General features: G+C 46.3%; 1 protein-coding gene across 1 annotated transcript in view; it reads right to left on the bottom strand.

Annotated features, from left to right (window-relative positions):
- Su(dx) (WW domain containing E3 ubiquitin protein ligase suppressor of deltex) overlaps positions 1–1946 on the bottom strand; it is a 63459-nt gene extending 61513 nt beyond the window's left edge. Inside the window, exon 1 of the mRNA XM_084590364.1 lies at positions 1788–1946. The gene's annotated coding sequence lies outside the window, so the exon portion shown is untranslated. The remainder of the gene's footprint in view (positions 1–1787) is intronic.
- Between the last annotated feature and the right edge of the window lie 17222 nt (positions 1947–19168).

Genomic DNA, 19168 nt, shown 5'->3' with positions numbered 1-19168 from the left:
TCAAGTTTCTATAAATACTGTGAAGCACAAATAATTTTAAGACAATACAGCATTTGTAAGTACACCATTGGCATTTTAAGTACTGATAGCAGCGCTGCTCAGAGTGCACTAATGGGTCACCCAACATTGCATGTCAGCAGCTCTGAGCTTAGAAAAGCTTTTCATCAGCCACAGTCATTATACTGAAAAGAGTTCACTGTTTACGCCCAGAAAATCATGACAGAGGCCAACAGGCACCAGTACTGCTGCTCCACTCTGCAGCACAATATTTCTGTGCCCATAACAAGCCTGCACAACATTGAGACATCAGTAAAACTACCTGAATAAGACATTTTGCAGAAGAGTGCAGCAAAGAATTTTCTGCTGCACCCTTCTGACCAAGGGATGCATTTTCATCCTCATGAGAAAATAAAGCCAAATGACCAGGTTGAAAAATTAAAGCACTAGAGACATCCTATGAGCACACTACCCCTTTTTCAATAAACATGAGCATATAACACACTTTAGGCACTTCATCAAAGTCGATAAATTTTCAAATCAACTCAATGAAGCATGCCACTCTATTCATACATATGCCATTAACTGAAACACCACGCTAATTTAAATATCAATGGCCCCCCGAGAGTTAAACGTCGTTTCCATAGTCCTCAACTAAGTCACTGAAGTGTATACAGAAGTGACAAGGCATCATGTCTGGCTCCTCGCTCAAAAGAAAAAAAAAAAACAAAATCTGAGACAACGGTACAGCAATGCTTTGTCGAACTGCATACACCCTGAAATGACAAACCGAAGAAAAAAATGAATAAAATTAAGCGAATGTCGAAGAGATCAGAATGTTATGCTTTGTAACCGTTATATCACGAAAGGTGAGCGATGAAGCCATTTTCAGAACATCCATATAAAGGTTTCTCAGCCGCCAACTGAAGATCCTCAAGCGGATAAAAAATAACGCAGCAAGGATAGGAGAGACAACTCATGTCGAGCCGGAAGCGAGTCCTTACATTTACGAAATGATTCTGATGCTGACGCACAGCGATCACAGCTCTATGCGTCGGCAGCGAACCTTGATCGCTCGGCTAGAGTTTCACAAAGAATGTTTGCCAGAAGATAACATACCGTACCAATCAGCTGCTCATCAGTTAGTCGACGGGTGTTAGAACTTGCAGTACATCAGGAACGTAGGGGCCAATCGTTTCGACACCAGCAGGCACCAGATATATCCCCACCGACAATATCGGTCACTGAACGAGCAGTTGTCTCGCTTTCGCCAGTGCAATGAAAACTCGGGGAAGTCGAGCAAATTATACTGGCACCGCTTAGGCCTAATCTGACCGTGATGTAATGAGCAGCAAAGAACGGTGGGTGCCAACACGCAAGCGAAGCTACGGGCACGCAAACATCGCTGCGATCCTCCTGGCTGGGGGGCTGGAGGTTAGCTGACTCGTTGTTCCGGTACAAGGCGGAAACACATCGGCGCGAAGGGCCTCCCCGAAGCGCCTCTTTCCCTTCCTCCCAACAACCCAAGCACAGACGGCACGAGCAACAAATCGGAAACTGTTCTGCTAGGCGACGACGACGATCTACTAAAACACATACCCGCAGCAAGGTTCACGAAATATCAAACCTTCACAGGCTGCATTTCGCAGCTTATTTCACACCCATTTCGGCAAAACAGCAAATACACAACTGGAGTAGATGGAGCGTGTGTAACCTTGGGTTCTGCTGACTGAAAAGGCGAAGAAAAACACTGATCAGAAGCAGAAGTTTACACATGACCATGGTCTTACCTTGCATAATGGTAAAATTCGAAAACACGGACCTAAACAAAGCGATCGAGCTCCCAGACATCTACATTGAGAACAAACGGTCACATCACCGAAACTCCCTTCGTAAGATGATAAGACCCTACCATTTGTTATCACGTGATTATTCTTGACTTCCTGCGCTTCCTGTTCGGGGAAAACATCTCGCACAATCCCGCTATGTACGTTGAAGCGCGATATCTTCCAACTAGACTAATAGAGCAAGGTTTGTACAAGTGAAGCAGGAACTGGATACCTCAAGAAGCGGCATAGAAGATTTTTACCAATATTTTTTCTTAGTGAATTGGTAGGTTAGTTTTCATGCATCCAAACCTCTACACCTAGTGGAGCTTAAGATGCTGAGAGGCAATTTTTTTACCTCCTTCTATTTGCGTCCACCCAATGCAAAGGGGAAAGCCACTGATCATCATCATCATTATCCCGCGTGCCTGGTTAGCTGCGCTGCGCGGTGGATTTGAACACCTCTGGGAAGTCCGGTAAGTTCTGAACTTTATCGCGTTTTCATTTTTCACCGCTTGGCATTGTTCAATCGGGACATTGATACCGTCACACACATCAGCGTACTGCCACAGCATGTTACCAAGCTAGGAAAACGGAAACGAAAATGTCCATGGAGCCATAGACGCAGAGCCTGCTCGCAGTAATCTGTGTACAAAGAGGTTGGGAGCAGTGATATTTCCTACACACACCTAAGGGGAGGGGGGAGGGGGGTACTTATTCCCTTGTTTTTCTGGTGGCAGCACATAGATTGCCACGTCTTGGTCCTTTTACTATATCTAGTTGTTGAGTAAATGGTGGGGACGTGCGAAGTGCATGTGCTTGCACATATATTAAATCAATTCTTGTGTGTAGCAGCTGTAACTTCATATCGAGATGTGTCAGCGTCATGCAGATCGTTGTGGCTGGTATAAAAACTCCGAGGTACTCCTTCCTCGTGTGTGTACAGTGCTGAACGTGGATTCCAATGCCTGGTGTGTGTTCAATTATTGTGTTGATCTGTTGTACTACAGTGCAAACGTGCACATGTTTTATAGCGTTTTCCAAGCAGCAAGTTTTCTATAAGGCTTATTGCTAGTAGGCTAAATTAGTTTCTCGATAAATTTTATACAGCCCTTGCTCTTCAGTTGTTGTTTTTTTTTTCTGTTCATAATACGACCTTTTTCCTTGTGTAAAATGAAGCAACTAATTGTCTGCAATCTTTACCATGAGTGCCGGAGACATAAACGTTGCTAGTACTACATAAAAAATCTACGAAAATCAAAGGGCCAAAAGTGTGCAATGAATGAGATGTCTCTCTCCATTCAGTCCTGTTTAGAAGTTTTATTAGACATTGACATGAGAAGTGACAAATGATCAATAAGTTTTTCAGTCAGTCAGTACAGCGTGCACATGCTTCAGTGACATGCTCTACGGCGCAAACTATGCGCGGTGATTCCAATCTGCCACATCGTATCGCTACGGAAGTGTTGCGCTCCATTTCGCTCAGTGCGTAAATTTGCAACGGAGCCAAAACTTTCGTACCTACTAAACGGGGTAAATTCAAACTACTTCGAACACTTTGTTGTGTAGAGCATGGCACGAAATACACGGAAAATTTATCCTCCTTCAAGCGGGGCCAGCATAAAGCTTTCGTCTGGACGCACGCGACGCTACCTAGCTAGTGCGCACGGCCCGTTGCGCATTGCTATACTTTGACAGATTCAGGTTCTTATTGGTTCCATGGGGTCAAGCGCCGAAAAACGCAAGCACCAAAAATTCCCGATGACTACATAGGAAGGCGGCCTTCGTCAAAGTATTCAGTCTGGTCTATACGCGTTGTCCACAGGACATTGCTGTCTTGTGGACAAGTGCTCCGGCGTGCATGGTCGTGAGCTCTACTGCAAAGCCAAGCAAACCAGTAGTCGCAAAGAAATCGCCGTCGCGCGACTACTTCTGCAACGGGCCGTATCGGCTTCAACACGTATAAAACGGTGTTGAATATTCTGAACTGGTCTTCTCATGTCCTCTATCGACATTATTCCCCGAGCAGCGGAAGACAGCGGCGAACATTGGCAATTGGGCTGACGTATTCGGCCGGTATATACCGCTGGCCAAGTGATACCAGGCTCACGCAATTCAAGTTTGCGGCACACTGGCATGTAGTCATCGATATAAAGAGTGTGCCGGTAAGCCCGCTGGCATATGCGACAGTCGCAACCAAGGTCGTGTACAGCTGCAAAGAAGAAACGGCTATGAGAAGACATTTTGGTACCCCTTCGACTTCGTTGTAACAATATTCAATTACCGCCCTACAGTGAGTTCGAATCATTTGTTCCCCACAGCTAAGCCGCACACACACACACACACACACACACACACACACACACACACACACACACACACACACACACACACACACACACACACACACACACACACACACACACACACACACACACACACACACACACACACACACACACACACACACACACACACACACACACACACACACACACACACACACACACACACACACACACACACACACACACACACACACACACACACACACACACACACACACACACACACACACACACACGCACGCACACACACACACACACACACACACACACACACACACACACACACACACACACACACACACGCGCGCGCGCGCACACGCCGTATCTGAGTCTCCGACAACTGCCGCGAAAGACCAGGTTGACTATTCATTTCAAAGCAGACTGAATTCACCCAGCTCATCACGTGCATGTTCTACGGTCAAACCATTGCACGTGACGCATACGTCACAGCTGACGGCACACACACATTTAACGCATGCAAACAACAATAGACGTAACTTTAAGGCAGGTGACGTCATAGAAACTTCCAACCAGTCAGTGCCCGGCCATGTCACCTGCCAACTACCACCTGCCAGCGACACTCTCGTAAGGAGGGCCGTGATCTATGCTGCCCAAGTTGCCAGGAGCGACAGAGATACATGTCACATGATTACATGTGACCGTGTATCACATTACATGGTCGCATGATTCAGTCATGACGTCGCATTACATGACAATTCGTGACGTAATCTTACACGGGGGCGTGACCAAGGCATGACGTCGCATTACGGGGCAACGTGACAAGTCGTGAAGTCACGTTACAAGATCGCATGACATAACTCCTGAATTCATGCTATCATGTTTCACAGTCGTGTGACCGTCACATACCCAAGTCTTGGTATCGCGTTACATGGTCACGTGACCATGTCATGGCGTCTCGTTACGTGCATGGTCACACGACCAAGTTAACACCGCGTTACATGGTCACATTGCCAAGCCATGACGTCCCGTTACATGGCCAAATAATCACATTTTTTCGCTCTCATAGCACGTCAGGAAGCTTAAGTGCCCCCGCATCTTTTTTTGGAAGTTCATAGCAAGGCGCAAGAACAAAATGTGGAAAAGAAAGTAAGCTAAAACGTTACCCACACAACCTGCGCGGTGTTATCGCTCCTCCTTTGCTCTGGAGCTTGCATTGAAAATGGAATAATGCGCGAGATTTTGCACCACTCCTCGTTTTTATGCTATTGGCCACAACCCTAAACTGCACGCAGACCGTCGCCTGGCGCCGTCCCTATAGTGGGGCATTCCCACGCCCGCTCCTGGTGACCAGGGGCATAGCCAGGGGCTTCAGCTTCCCACGAAATTTTTTCGTACTGCCATATACCGCAGACTAAAACAACGACCAGAGCCGGGAATCAATCTTGACTTTGTCTCCAGTATGTCTTTTTCACGCTCAAAAGCGGATTTCGGCGGTAATAAAAAAAAGCGAAAGGTGCATTTAGTTTTCTGAAATCGTTCATCGGACCATACAAAGGAGACAAGCTGACAAAGCACGCAGAGTTGGAATGCGAGGAGAAATGACGCCACATGCGCAGCCTCCGCAGGCCAAACTCGATCTTTTGACGCCGCGGCGTCTTCTCTCTTTCGGGCGTCTTTTTCGCACTGAATCTTGGTGTTTTTAGCCGCTATGTATGTTCCGGTGGAAAGTCTGTCGAAGTGGTCTTCTGAGAGTCCTCGTCTGTTCGTAACACTCCAGTTTGTTAGAGTGCAGATGCTGCGTTATAATCAAAGTTATAATAAGCACACTGGAGAGAGTGCAGGCAACCATTTCATCTGCGGGTCCGTATTCGAACCAATGTTAATAGTATGGCTGGAAAACTGGCTATGATGAATTTTCAGTTCTGCTTTGCTAAATTAAAAAAATTATTTTCGTCTGAAACAATACATGCGCAGGATACTCAATGGAACGAAAGCCCGGGCGGTACTATTCTTCCGTGCAACCTTTGCACCCCGGCAGGCAGAATTTATGGCGCAGTTGAGAGGTGACAGGTTAGTGATAGGTGTCTCGATACGGAGGAGGCTGAGCAGCAACGTCAGCCCCCCTAGAAAAAAATTTTCTGGCTACGCCACTGCTGGTGACCCATATATTTCCAGGAGAAATATCATAATTATGTGTAAACTGCGACTCGAGAGGAACCCCTCGAGCACATATCATCTGGGACTGCCACTTTTCTCCCGGGAGGGGCCTAAATTTGACGGTGCAACTCTGGGAGAACGTGGTGCGCTGCTCGAACCCTGGGCTCCAGCTAGCCGCCGTACAGCTGGCCTCGGACGCCGCCAGCCAAAAACGTCTGCCGGCCGATGATATTAGAAGTAGTTGGCACCCCCCCCCCCCCCCCCCCCTTGCTTTCCACTATACGAAACGACAGAGGACCGGAGCTTCTTCATCCGCTGGTTTAAATAAAAAACAATTACTGTCTATCTCTCTCTCTCTCTCTCTCTCTCTAGGCGGTTGGCTTCAACTCTGGAGCTGAAGTCAAGTCGCATTTCCATTAAATTTGCTTCAGATGACAACGTGCCCTGCTTTACTGCATTAGTTTTAATTTGTGACAATACAGAACATGCCATAGTTGCGGCCACATTGTCAGAATCATATGCGATCTTGTTTTCGCAGTGATCACGAGCATTTTCATAAAAGAAGATTGTCGCGCATTCATCATTATACACCAAGCCCGAGCAATTAAATGAAACGATAATCTCACATGGCGGTCTCATACTGACCATGTCGCAGCGAAAGGGACTCGTGCCGTGGGAATGTTTTTATTTATTTATTTATTTATTTAGAACATACTGCAGGCCTACAGTAGGCCCAAGCAGGAGGGGTTAAGTAATCCACGGCGTGGAGTATGCGTATAGATGCGCCCCACCGCAGTGGTTAGGGCACTCGACTGCTGTGCCCAAGGATGCGGGATCGAATCCCCGCCACGGCGGCTGTTTTTTCGATACAGGCAAAAAGGAAGGCGCCCGTGTGCTGTGCGATGTCAGTGCACGTTCAAGAACTCCGGTGGTCGAAATTTTAGGAGCCCACCACTGCGACGCCTTTCACAGCCTGAGTTGCTTTGGGGTGTTAAGCCCACAACTAGATGTGCGTTTGAATGGTTTTTGTTGGGACATATTTTAGAATTCGCATCTCTGTTGTTTTCTCTTTCGCTTGCTAATAAAACTGGCCCACTTGTTCTTTTGGAGAGGGAGGCTCCAAACGGATTGTGTCTTTGGCTCTCAAAATTTGAGGCTTACCAACGTGCTTTACTTTGAAGCCTGAATTCCACCTTTGTTACCTAGATTTCAATTTATAACTGTTCAGACATAACTAGGATTTATGAATCACATTTGAGCCGAATTGTGCCTGTTTTTTTTTTTTTTTTGTTGCCAAGTTACCTTTCTTGGTGTCCATTGGCCTATAGGGTTTACATCCCGCAGGTATTGGTGCAAAATTTGCTTGAACCTTTAAATGTACTCCTTTATACCATCTTTTCGGTGAAAATCGGTGGGTCTTCCGTTGAAATTGTCTTCGAAGACATTTTCCTAATAATGCTAGACATTTACCACCCGCGTCCTAAACGGATTATGAGATCATTTAAGATTCCTTTCTATTACCATAACGATAGCAACCGACGCCTCTCACTATAATGAAAACGCAAGTGTGGGAATATACTGCCCGCTTATAGATCGGTCTTTTCCGGTTTCTAGCGGTGGTGTTCGCTGTACACGAAAAAACTATACCCCTTCATTTCTGCAGTGGCGGCCATTACTATCTTTGTTCGCTTGCTTCGACTGCTGCCTCCGAATTTGAGCCTGGTACACGCGATATGGGTACCACGTCAAAGCAGAGTGACATTAAATGAAATCGCTGATATCTCGGCAAAGACATCCCTCATTGGTGTATACTTTTTCTCCCGGCTATGTGCATCTCAGCAGTAAGGTTTCGGAGACGCATCCTATTAAGCACTCAAACTGGATCTCTTTTAAGATCCGATGATTATTTGCATCTCAGATATTCATGGAGCAAGAAATTGTGCCATTCAGGGCAGCTTGATGTCTCTCTAACAAGGCTGCGCTGCCGTATTCCACCCCTAAATTTCTGTCCCGCCGTGGTGGTATACAGCGGTTAGAGCGCTCGACTACTGTGCCCAAGAGTGCGGGATCGAATTCCGTCTGCGGCGGCCGCTTTTTGATGGCGGCGAAAAGCAAGGTGCCCGTGTGCTGTGCGGTGTCAGTGCAGGTTAAAGAACCGCAGGTGGTCGAAATTTCCGGAGCCTTTCAAGAAGGCGTCTCTCATAGCTTGAATCGCTTTGGGACGTTAAACGCCACAAACTAAACCAAATCTGAATTTCTGCTTGCACAGGTTTGGTTTGGCGCTTTCTCCCATCTGCGCATTTTGCGGTGAAAAGGAATAATTAGAACATTTCTTGTTGTTCTGCCGTCGCTTCACCATGTTGAGCATACGGTTGCTGGAGAAGCCATTGCGAGAGCTTGGTGTATTTCCCGATCTTAGATTCGGCACCACCATACTTGTATACAAGCACAAAACTGATTTTACCTCCATTAATTTTTTTACTGGAATGTGATTGACAGCCTTGCTAAAATATCTCATCATCATCATCATCATCATCATCATCATCATCATCATCAGCCTGACTATACCCACTGCAGGGCGAAGGCCTCTCCCATATTTCTCCAATTAACCCGGTTTTGTGCTAGCTGCATCCACTTGACCCCTGCGAACTTCTTAACCTCATCCGCCCACCTAACTTTCTGCCGCCCCCTGCTACGCTTTCCTTCCCTTGAAATCCAGTTTGTTACCCTAAAATCTCTAATATTACATAACTACGAATTCTACTGTACCAATGTTCCTCGTGGGTTATGGTTTTCATTTTTATTTAAGTTCTTCACCCTTTGGTCTATAGTTTTCTGTCCCCGTCCAGTCATTTTATTTTTGAATGCGCAAAGGTAATTCTAAAAAAAAAAATAAAAATAAAAATTCTTTCTGCAGCCAAATTCTTGGTGATCACAGGCTGTGCGGGTGTGTGCCATCTGCTATTTGGGTGGCGGCGGCGGCAGCAGCAGCAGCCATCCTCCATGGCAGCAGCGGCGGCGGCAGCAGCAACAACAACAACAACAACAACAAAATGACACGGTATTAGATAAAACGCTCACATATAAGCGTCCGATTTAGTTTGTGTTTTGAGAGAAATTTGAAGCTCTGCGTTATTAGAACTGGCCGCTGAAGCAAGTTATAATCCGTCTAGATATGACTAATGTACCTATTTCAATCTGCGTGCCCATTCCTACAATGGCGCGTGCACTGCATGTGTAGCAGGAAGCAGACGTTGGCATTGTATCCTTTCGTTCTAGTAGTCACCGGCCGCCTGAACAGCTAATAAAAAATAAGGCAGCATATTGAAATCATTTAACAGCCGTGCATTTTATGTCATATATAGTAGCAGCCTTCGAGGCGCTCCTTGTTCTTTGAATTAAGCGGAAAGAAAGCGCTAAAGCTACTTTTAACTGAGACAGCATTTTATTAACAAAGGCAATCACTGCCCATCAAATCCCAGAAGCGCAGGTGGTTGAAATTTGTGGAGACCTCCGCTACGCCGTCTCTCATAGCCTGAGTCGCTTTGGGACGTTAAACCCTCAAACCGAACCAAAATCCCAGTCGTACTGACCGGCACATTAGAGGCCTCAAACGAGCAGTCCGTGGACAGCCGCGCATGCTACCCACATCGAGGCTGTTCGCGGGATACACCCGCTCCGCAGAAGAAACGGCATCGGCTCATTAACCCTTGATCCTCGTGGGACACGAGGCACTCAGTCGCGCGCTGGAATCGCCGACATATGCTCAGCTGAGCGGCGCAATCATCACTGGCGTCACGTACACGTGGCCATTTCGAACAACAGTCTCGTGACCATGGAGGAACGTCCTCCATGCTCGTGACCGTCATCACGAGCAGGATTTCTATCCTCGCCGATATTGCTACGTAAGTGTTCTTTAGAGAACCACCACCGGACGGTGTCAACCACGGCTGTTCGCTTCCCCTGAAACATATTCAGGTTTTAGGATTTCGGCGAGATCATCAAACGGACGATGGGCTGTCTAGCCCACGGAGGCAGAAGACGACGAGCGTCTTCCATTGACATCTCAAGCAGATTCCACTCAGGGGTACCAGTCGGGAGAATCGAACATGCCCGAGTTTAACCAACCGGAGGCGCAACCAGGTGCGTCGCGACTTCTTCCGTTGACATCTCAAGCAGAGTCTGCTCTAGGGTGCCACTCTGTAGCATGGAACCTATCCGATGTCAACCAACCAGAGCAGCAACCAACTGCATCGCAACATCCAGCCTTTCCGACTCCGCGACGACGCGCTGCTGAGCGAAAGAAGAAGGTCACTTTTTTCGATGACATCAGGGGCGGTGGCGAATCAAACATCTTTGGGACCCGCTCTGCAGGCATCGTTAAACTGCGTGCTGTTGACAGCGACAGCGTCCACAGGCGTCGTGAAAGCGGTTCAGCGTCTCCTCACTGCAAGCAAGTACGATACACAGAGGGAAGTGGCACGTCGCATCAAGAACAAAGGCTGAAGTCGAGCGGTAGAGTTAATCGCCGACGATGCCCACGGTAAGCTGGCGAAACATGCTACTTACTAATTGCGACAGAGTTCAAGCCTTCCTTGAAATCTCCACGCTGGCTTTGAATTTTCGAAGCTCGTCTGCTTATGAAGACTAGGAGTTTTCACGATCGTGTGGGCAGCTGGCATATGCAGCATGAATAGGGCCCACCTTTTTCTGAGATTTACAACGCTCCAAAGATATCACACTAATTTGAACGCTATAATTGATGCAGCAATCCCTGTTTTCCCATCCTGCATGTACCGCGCTGCCACCTTAGCATACACTGGTGATAAACAATAATGTTTCCCTTCTTTCGGGTCTGCTCCTACAGCGGAGGGAAGAACTAATTGATACTGCTTCATTTGCTCGTAATGGGTTCGCAACCAAAGAACACGTTCAAGTGTCTCATTTTATCTCTTTTGATGCCTTACCTCCACTCTTTCTACACGTTTCAACGCTTGTCGTAAAATAATCATTGGTTTTAAAGTTCAATCATATTTTGTGACTCCTGCACATTATTTCCGGTGAGACAGGGTCCACAGCCTTCGCTAATATGATTCGCATAAGGCATACGTGAGCAAGTGGCTGCATTTTAAATTCTACATGCAAGCACGTGGCTTAATTCATGAGAGCAAGTGACCTCGCTCTTTAGATAGCCATTATGTCTGGCGTGCGCCGCGTGCTGATGGGCATCAATTAAGGAAAAATTAGGAGGGCGTTCAAGCTTCGCCGTCAGAGTAGACGCGATAGCATCTCGAAGGGGGGATGCGGGGCTGAAGGGCCAAATTTTGAACTTTTACACCAATTTCGTTAATTTTTTTTAGTGATAGCCTACCTTCTTTTTAGAATATTCAAGTTGCATAACCTTAGCACACACACCCACACAAAAAGGTGCAAATCTCATAATGAGTAAGTGTGTCCAGCTTAGGAAGACTATTTCCAAAATCAACATGATGTACTAACCATTTGCGCTTAGATAACTTCTAGGCAGTTAAAAATGTGTTAGCTCTTACTACTTGCATTTGCCGGTTTCTCGTCCGTTTCCCCGCCGCTTTCAGATTCAAGAGAAAGCCTCTCCCCTTTCCTGCCTCTCCCTCCTGGTTTATGGTACATGGTTCATAGCGATGTCAAACGAATCGGCACCATATGGCGCACAGAACTGCTTTGAGAGCTGAATCCTAAAGTGTACGTGGGATGCATGAAATCGCACAGACGACCTTTGTTCCTCAAAAGCTTGATGGGGTGCGAACTTCGGGAGGCTGTGGCGTGCGAACCGGGGGCCGTAGAGAGGTACGGTTGGTACCAAACGAATCATTGTTTCGTGATATGCATGCTGATACCGGAATTGAAGATCTAGGAGATAGGCCCTAGGATAGAGCTAACGTTCTTAATCTTACGCCTGCGGCAGTTGAGCTCTCTCTCTCTCTTTTCTTTTTTTTTTGTGCAGGATAAGGCGAATCGCGGGTTCTTTATGACATTTTTGTAAAAATCTGAACACTTTAAAAATAAACTTCATTTTTTGTTGTTGTCGTCATTGTATGTGACCTATTTGATACCTTTTTTACTTAGAGAATAATTAGAAGTCCAACAAGTTGCTTTATCTTCCTCTCAACAAAATTTTACTGCAAAGAACACCTTGAAAGCGGCCTTTGACGGAAGAGTTGCAAAATGGTATTTTTACTAACAGTCGTAATCTTGAAAAAAGTGCAAACACAGGAAAATAAGTTCAAAGATTTCAGAACATGCTGTTCAAATTTAGGGCCTGAGTTAATAAGGAGCTTGGTGCATACATTGCGCCGTCATTTTCAACGCGACACTGCTTTGTGGAGTTTGCTTCTAGTTGCCCCTTTTTTCTTTCTTTTTTTTTTATTTTCAGCTTAACAGCTATCCGGTGCCCTTGTCTGCGCTCGTGAAATGCTTTCCTAATTGGTAACTTGCCGGGCGTGCCTCATTATCTGGGCTACATATTCTTCTGCAGCTTATCGAGAACGTTTGCTGGGCAGAGTCCCACTGGTCTAAAAACAGTGTTCGAACATTACGGGCAGCGTTTTCGTCAATATAAGCTTCTATTTCGGCATACTCGTCAATGTTCTGTTGTCATGGCTCAAAATATGCATTTTCTTTCCTTTTGTTCTTTTTTGTTGTCGGCTGTACTTTAGATAGCATGTCCTTTTTGGCTAGAGAGCGGAAAAACAAGCATTCTAACCTGGGGATACACTCCGCGGTCAGTTTCTTGCCCGCTATGCGGCTGCGGCTTTAAATCAACGTTCATAGGCGCTTTCTGTGTGAATGCACCCTCTCTAGCAAAAAAAAAAAAAAAGTTTCTCTACTGCGCAGATGACAACCGAACTTGGTGAGTTTCTTTATAAATGCACATATTAACACAAGAAAATTAAAAAAAAAAATAAAATAAAAGCTTTTTAGTGAAATTGTGATTTTAGTTCCGGATCCCCTTTAACACCGACTTTTCATTCTGCGAAATTCTGTCATTGAGAGGCTGGGACGTAGTTTGGCAAAGTGTTAAACGTATTTTTTTTTTAAATCTTAATTAATTTATAGGAAATCAAAGAAATAGTAACTGTCACAGTTCTCCGTGGACATCAGAAACGCACCGGAAGGGAGGGAGGAAGATTGGATTAAAAAAAGAGAGAAAGATGTACTGGTAGTGGAGGGCTCCGGAATAATTTCGACGACTTGGAGATCTTTAAAGCGCGCTGACATCGCGGAGTACACCCTGGTCTTTAAAATTTCCCTCAAGCAAACGCTGTGCAGCAAACATCATCGTCTTCATCATTGTGCCCCTACACGATAGCAGTATGCTATAGCCGCAGCCGATTATGCCTCGTGTAAAACTACAACAAACGGTCATGCTGGGCAGTAAATGTCGTCTTTTTCAAGTTCCTACTGGAACCACTCTGGCACAGTGCAGTGAACATAGCAGCGTTTCATCTGCGCTGCTCTTTCATTTCGCCTAGGTAAATACTTCACACACATATATGCCATTGGGTGAGTGTGGATGAGGACCGCGATCGTAGTCTCAGGCGAATAAATAAATCAGGTAAATTAAGGCCAAATATTTTCTGAGATCATTGCAGAATCTGCACTGGCGAAATGCGTAAGCCTAAGCGTTGCTGTGTTGTCCGCGAGATGTGCCAGCGGAATTCCGCGAGTGATAGATATCGGGCATTTCCTATCCTGTAAACCTCTTAATTTTCTTTAATGAATTACCTAATTAACCCACGCAAACCTATTTTGTCACTTCCACATCTCTCCTTGATGCTCTATCCGATATGGTATCATTCTTTTTGCGATATACAAACTAGTACAGTTAAAACTCGATTTAACGAAGTTGAGGGGAGCCGTGAATTATTTCGTTAAATCGAGAACTTCGTTAAATTGAATGAGGCATTTCTTGGGCACATAATTCAGTACATTCGATTACAGTAAAACCTCGTTAAAACGTACCCGCTTAAACAGTACTTTCGTTTTAAAAGTAGTAAAGTCAAGTCCCCGACTGAGCACCCATTGAACATAATGCATTTTGCATCCGCATAAACCGTACCAGCTTATCGTGGTCGTATCGGTTAGCACATACCATTTTCACTTTTCGTCGCACTCGTCGACGGGACGGCAAGCCACACAGCTAATGACAAATTAATTTTTTAATTCTGAGCTCGACTCAAAATTAAAACTCGTTTTGCGCCGCGCAGTTTGAAAAAAGCGACGGGATGAAGATGCTCCGCGCTGTTACCGCTGACTCGCAATCAATAAATTTTGGGGTGCTGTCTACAAAATAGACCAAAAATTAACACTTTTTCACCTTTATTTCTCGAAAATTGGTTCGTTAAATCGGGACAGATCACGGAATCGGTTTCGTTATTTCGGGTTAGTCAAAGCATTGAACCCTATGGGCGTCTGAGGGGGAATTAGGATACCTTCGTTAAATCGAGATTTTCGTTAAATCGGGTTTCGTTAAATCCAGTTTTGACTGTACATCTTCCGCGAGTGACAGTTTACGCGGGACCTTTCCTTTGATGTAAACCACTTGACTGGCTCTAATTAAGTTTCGATGGAAACGAAACGTAGAGGCGTCCGGGTGTTGTGCAATGTCAGTGCACGTTAAAGATCCCCAGGTGGTCAAAATTACTCCGGAGCCCTCCACTACGGCACCCCTTTCACTCTTTCCGCTTTCACTCCCATCCACCTCCCTTTTTTATGGTGCGGTAAGGTGCCCACAGGACAAGTGTGACAGACATTGCGTCTTTCCTTTTCTGTGGACCATTTATTATTGCTATTGGCTCTAATTAATTACCTAGATCAATCATATCAATCATTTTGTCACTTAATTGCGCACATTGGCTGCCGAAACCACCGAACAACGGGAAGCTAGACAAAGCCTGTTGCCGAGAAGCTTACCAAGTGTGGAATCAAGCCAAGATCGAAGCGGCAGCAGCGACTGCGGTTGGGGCAGATGGCTAACGCTTGTGAAACTGGGTTCAAGGATAGTTGAACCTCCTCATATTTAAGAGCGGGGCTCTTACTTCTCACGCTTGCCGATTTCGCGTTGGTTTGTCCGAGTCTGTCACGTGATAACCAAGGGCTTGAGTTAGAATTTCTCTAAGCCCGAAGCAGTGTTCATCATGGTTGGCACCCTAGCCAACCAAAATTACGGCCACCCTAAGGCCTACCCTAGGTCACGTGATTCCATCCAATATGGCCGCGCCGCCACCCTAAGCCCACCCTAGGCATTATATCCTAGGCATTATATATACTTGATATCAGTTCCGATATATATATATATATATATATATATATATATATATATATATATATATATATATATATATATATATATATATATATATATATATATATATATATATAATATTGTTTCGGCGGTGAAATAAGAAAGGGGTTGTTTATTTACAGTGCTGTCGCAGAGGGACCAGGTGAAGCCTACTAGCTTCCGAAAACACTAACGCCTCTTCCTCCTCTTCTGCGCCACAATACTTCATCGTCGTCAGTAGCGTGACATTTCCTCCTACTCAGCCGAAGCCCTCTAGGCGTGTTCATGAGTCGTTCGAGGCTGACACGGCTTCATCGGGCAACGTGACATAGTTCGGTTTTGGCGGACCGATGACCCGATGTGGTCAGGCGCTCGTATGAACCGTCATTGGGGGTCAAGAGTTTTTGATGTAGGCCGCGGCGACGAATTGAACGCCACAGCACGACTAAACCTTATTAGAGTACGTGGCAAGCCGGTGAATGGCATCGTATCGTACTTTGGAGCGTTGTTGTGAAGCCCCAGAGCGTAAGCGGGTGATTCTCCGAGCTTTTTCGGCGAGGCAGAGGGTCTCAGCCAGGCAGGGATCTTCACGGCTTGAGAAGGGCAGGATAGTATCCATGGGAGTAGCGTGGTGATCTGGCACACAGCTGGAAGAATGGGGCTGTTGCACCCAGTCGTCTCATGCGCGGCGGTATTAAACGCATATGTGATGAAAAGTAGTATTGGTGTCCCAGTCAGTCTTTTGCCCTGCATCCACATACATAGCTAGCATGTTTATAAGCGTTCTGTTGACGCGCTCAGTCAAGCCATTTGTCTGGGGATGGTATGGCGTCGAGTGTGAGAAGTTAAGGCGCATAAACGTATGAGCTCTTCAACAACATCAGCGGTGAACTGTCGGCCCCGATCAGTGATGACAATTCGTGGCAGCCCGTGTCGTAATATTACTGAGCGCATCAGGAAAACCGACACTTGATGCGCCGTAGCAGGTGGAATAGCGGCGGTTTCACAGTAACGTGTGAAGTAGTCCGCTCAGACTACAATCCAGCGATTTCCATCCAAGGACTTCGGAAACGGACCTACGAGGTCAATGCCTACTTGATCGAACGGAGCTGTCGGGGTCTTCACAGGGTGCAGCAAGCCATATGGAGTTGTGGTGGGACTTTTGTGGCATTGGCATTGCTCAGTCGTCGAGCGCAATCTGGGTCAGTAAAATCTTTCTTGAGCACGGTGGAGTGTTCGAGCCGATCCGCGAGATGCCCAGAAATCGGATCATCATGCATGACACGTAATACGTCAGTGCAAAGCGTCTTGGGAACTACGAGTAGGTATCGCTGGCCGACAGGGGAGTAACTAATTTTTCATAGGAGGCCATTACGCCCACAAGAACGGTTTGTAGCTCCGCTGGCTTGGGCGGCGGCAAAGAGGGGCTGCAGACCGCTGTCCCTTTGCTGTTCCTTTTTGAAAACTTTCGGGTCGGGGAACGCCGGCTCGAGGGGCAGAGGTGAAACGTTTGCTCCACACATATTCGGTGAAGAAACGCGAATAGGGATAAAAGTTTCAACTGTTATCCGGGATCACGGGCACGCGCGGACCCCAGCATTTTAAGCTGTCGCGTTGTGCATTCTCACACGTAGTACAAATATGCCTAACCTGCATCCATTGTGGCCTCGTTTTCCATATCATCGGACTAGTGCACAATCAAGGCGCGACAAGAGAACATCACCACAAGGTAATAATGACCGTCTGCTGCGATCATTTTAACGCACCTGATTTTTTTTTTTTTTTGTGCAGCACATTCGATAGACAACGATCTTGACTCTCGCAAATCATGGCTCAGCCCTGATAGAACAATTTTTCAGCAGTAATTGCCTGACAAGCGATGTAGCTCCGGCTTTGAAAAGAAGCCGAGTCACTATTTTTCAATGCCGCAAATGGGCTGTGGATGTATGCTATAGCTCCATTTCTCTGTAATGATCAGTGCAAGCTCCGAATTGAGCGTGCATCTGGCAGCTATAATTGCAAGCACTACATATATTGAATCGGGCAGGAAATAAACGTCCTTAATTCCTCAAAACGTCTGTGCACCATGAAGTGGTGGCTACTCAAAAATGTTATCCTCACGGATGATTCACAACTTAGGTCTGTCAATATAACTCCTCACAGCAGAAATGCGCACTGAAAACCTTCATAGCCTTCATCATAGACTCTCCAATGCAAACCTTGGCTATGCTCAGCATTTAAAGCAGCGCGGAGAGGCGAAAACCGTAAATAAAATCAGAAATGACACGGCAGCCGAACTGCTTGTAGTGTCATTAGGGGGTGTTTCTTCGTCGACAAGGTGTTATCACTATGCATTTCACAGTGAGTAACCGACTTGCTCTTACCGAGATATTGACTTGATTATCTTCTTCTTTCTTGGTATTAACCTATAGGTAATGTGCAATTTTGACCGCACATTTCGAACACTGGATTGTATAGAAGATTCAACTGCTTATAGTTTCCTGTTCGTACTTTGTGCTCCACACGCCCAAATGGGAATCTATATTGCCTGTTGCCATGACTGCGAGAAAAAGGCAACTCGAACTTGCAGTTACGCCCTACAAGCGCCGCTCAACTGAACAACATGCAAAATGTTGGGTGGGAGACGTTCAGTTGGACGGGAGACGCCGCGCCAAGCTGGTAAAGTACGCGTCGTTCGCCGGGTATCATCTCAAGGGGACGCCGTACGTGAAAGTTGCGATTACCTAACCGCAAGTTTTACATTGGTTCATACTTAGCACATAAAAAATTCAGCGCAAAAAAAAAAAAAGGGGGGGGGGGGGGGCAAAGGAACACAAAACGTCAGGAAGGCTGACTACTAACTGTTTATTCTCAGCAAAATCGAGCACAATATAAGCCAAAACGCAGACCATGTGACCGTTGGAAGGGCAGGAAAAGCACACAATAAGGCCATGCCATGTTTTTACAGAGGCTAACCTAATTTTTTTTTTTCCATTACAGCGGAAGGCACCCTCCTCACCGATGCTTGTAGCACGCGCGCCATGTGGCAAATACAAAGATGAAGAGAAGAAGGCGTCGCTGCATGAAGCATTAAGGGTGATCAAGTTGAAACGGCTGCTGAAGGCGAACAAGCTGCTTCAGCAGCTTTTGTTAGGGTAGCGGCAATGTCTTCTGAAATGGAGGCATTCCCAAGGTCGACCAGGCTCTTAGGCTTCACCGTCTTCCTTTCAGGCTGCCGCGGCAGAACAGTAAGGTAACATTGCCACAAAAACTCTGTGAAAAACCCTGTAGACCCTCCTTCAAAAAAATGAAAGGCAGGAAGAAAAATTCCATGCTAAGCCAGGATCAAGGCGACCACAAGTGGTCCCCTATACTCACCGAATGGCGCACAACTTGAAGATTGCCGGCCGGTGCAGTAACGTTGGCCGATACGACGTACATACCTGTCGTTTTCTCCGCGCCAAAAAAACTGAGCGGATTATGCTCGCGGATCGGCCAGAAGAAGAAAGCTCTGCGCGAAAAGAGGCACGGCAAGCATTTCGTTTCCTGTGCCGTCG

This window comes from Amblyomma maculatum, chromosome 1, assembly GCF_055883805.1.
Source record: "Amblyomma maculatum isolate TAMU_Amacu chromosome 1, ASM5588380v1, whole genome shotgun sequence".
In the NCBI taxonomy this organism is placed as follows: Eukaryota; Metazoa; Arthropoda; class Arachnida; order Ixodida; family Ixodidae; genus Amblyomma; species Amblyomma maculatum.
The sequence above is the reverse complement of the archived record's forward strand: the minus strand, read 5'-3'. Positions and strand labels throughout refer to the sequence as shown.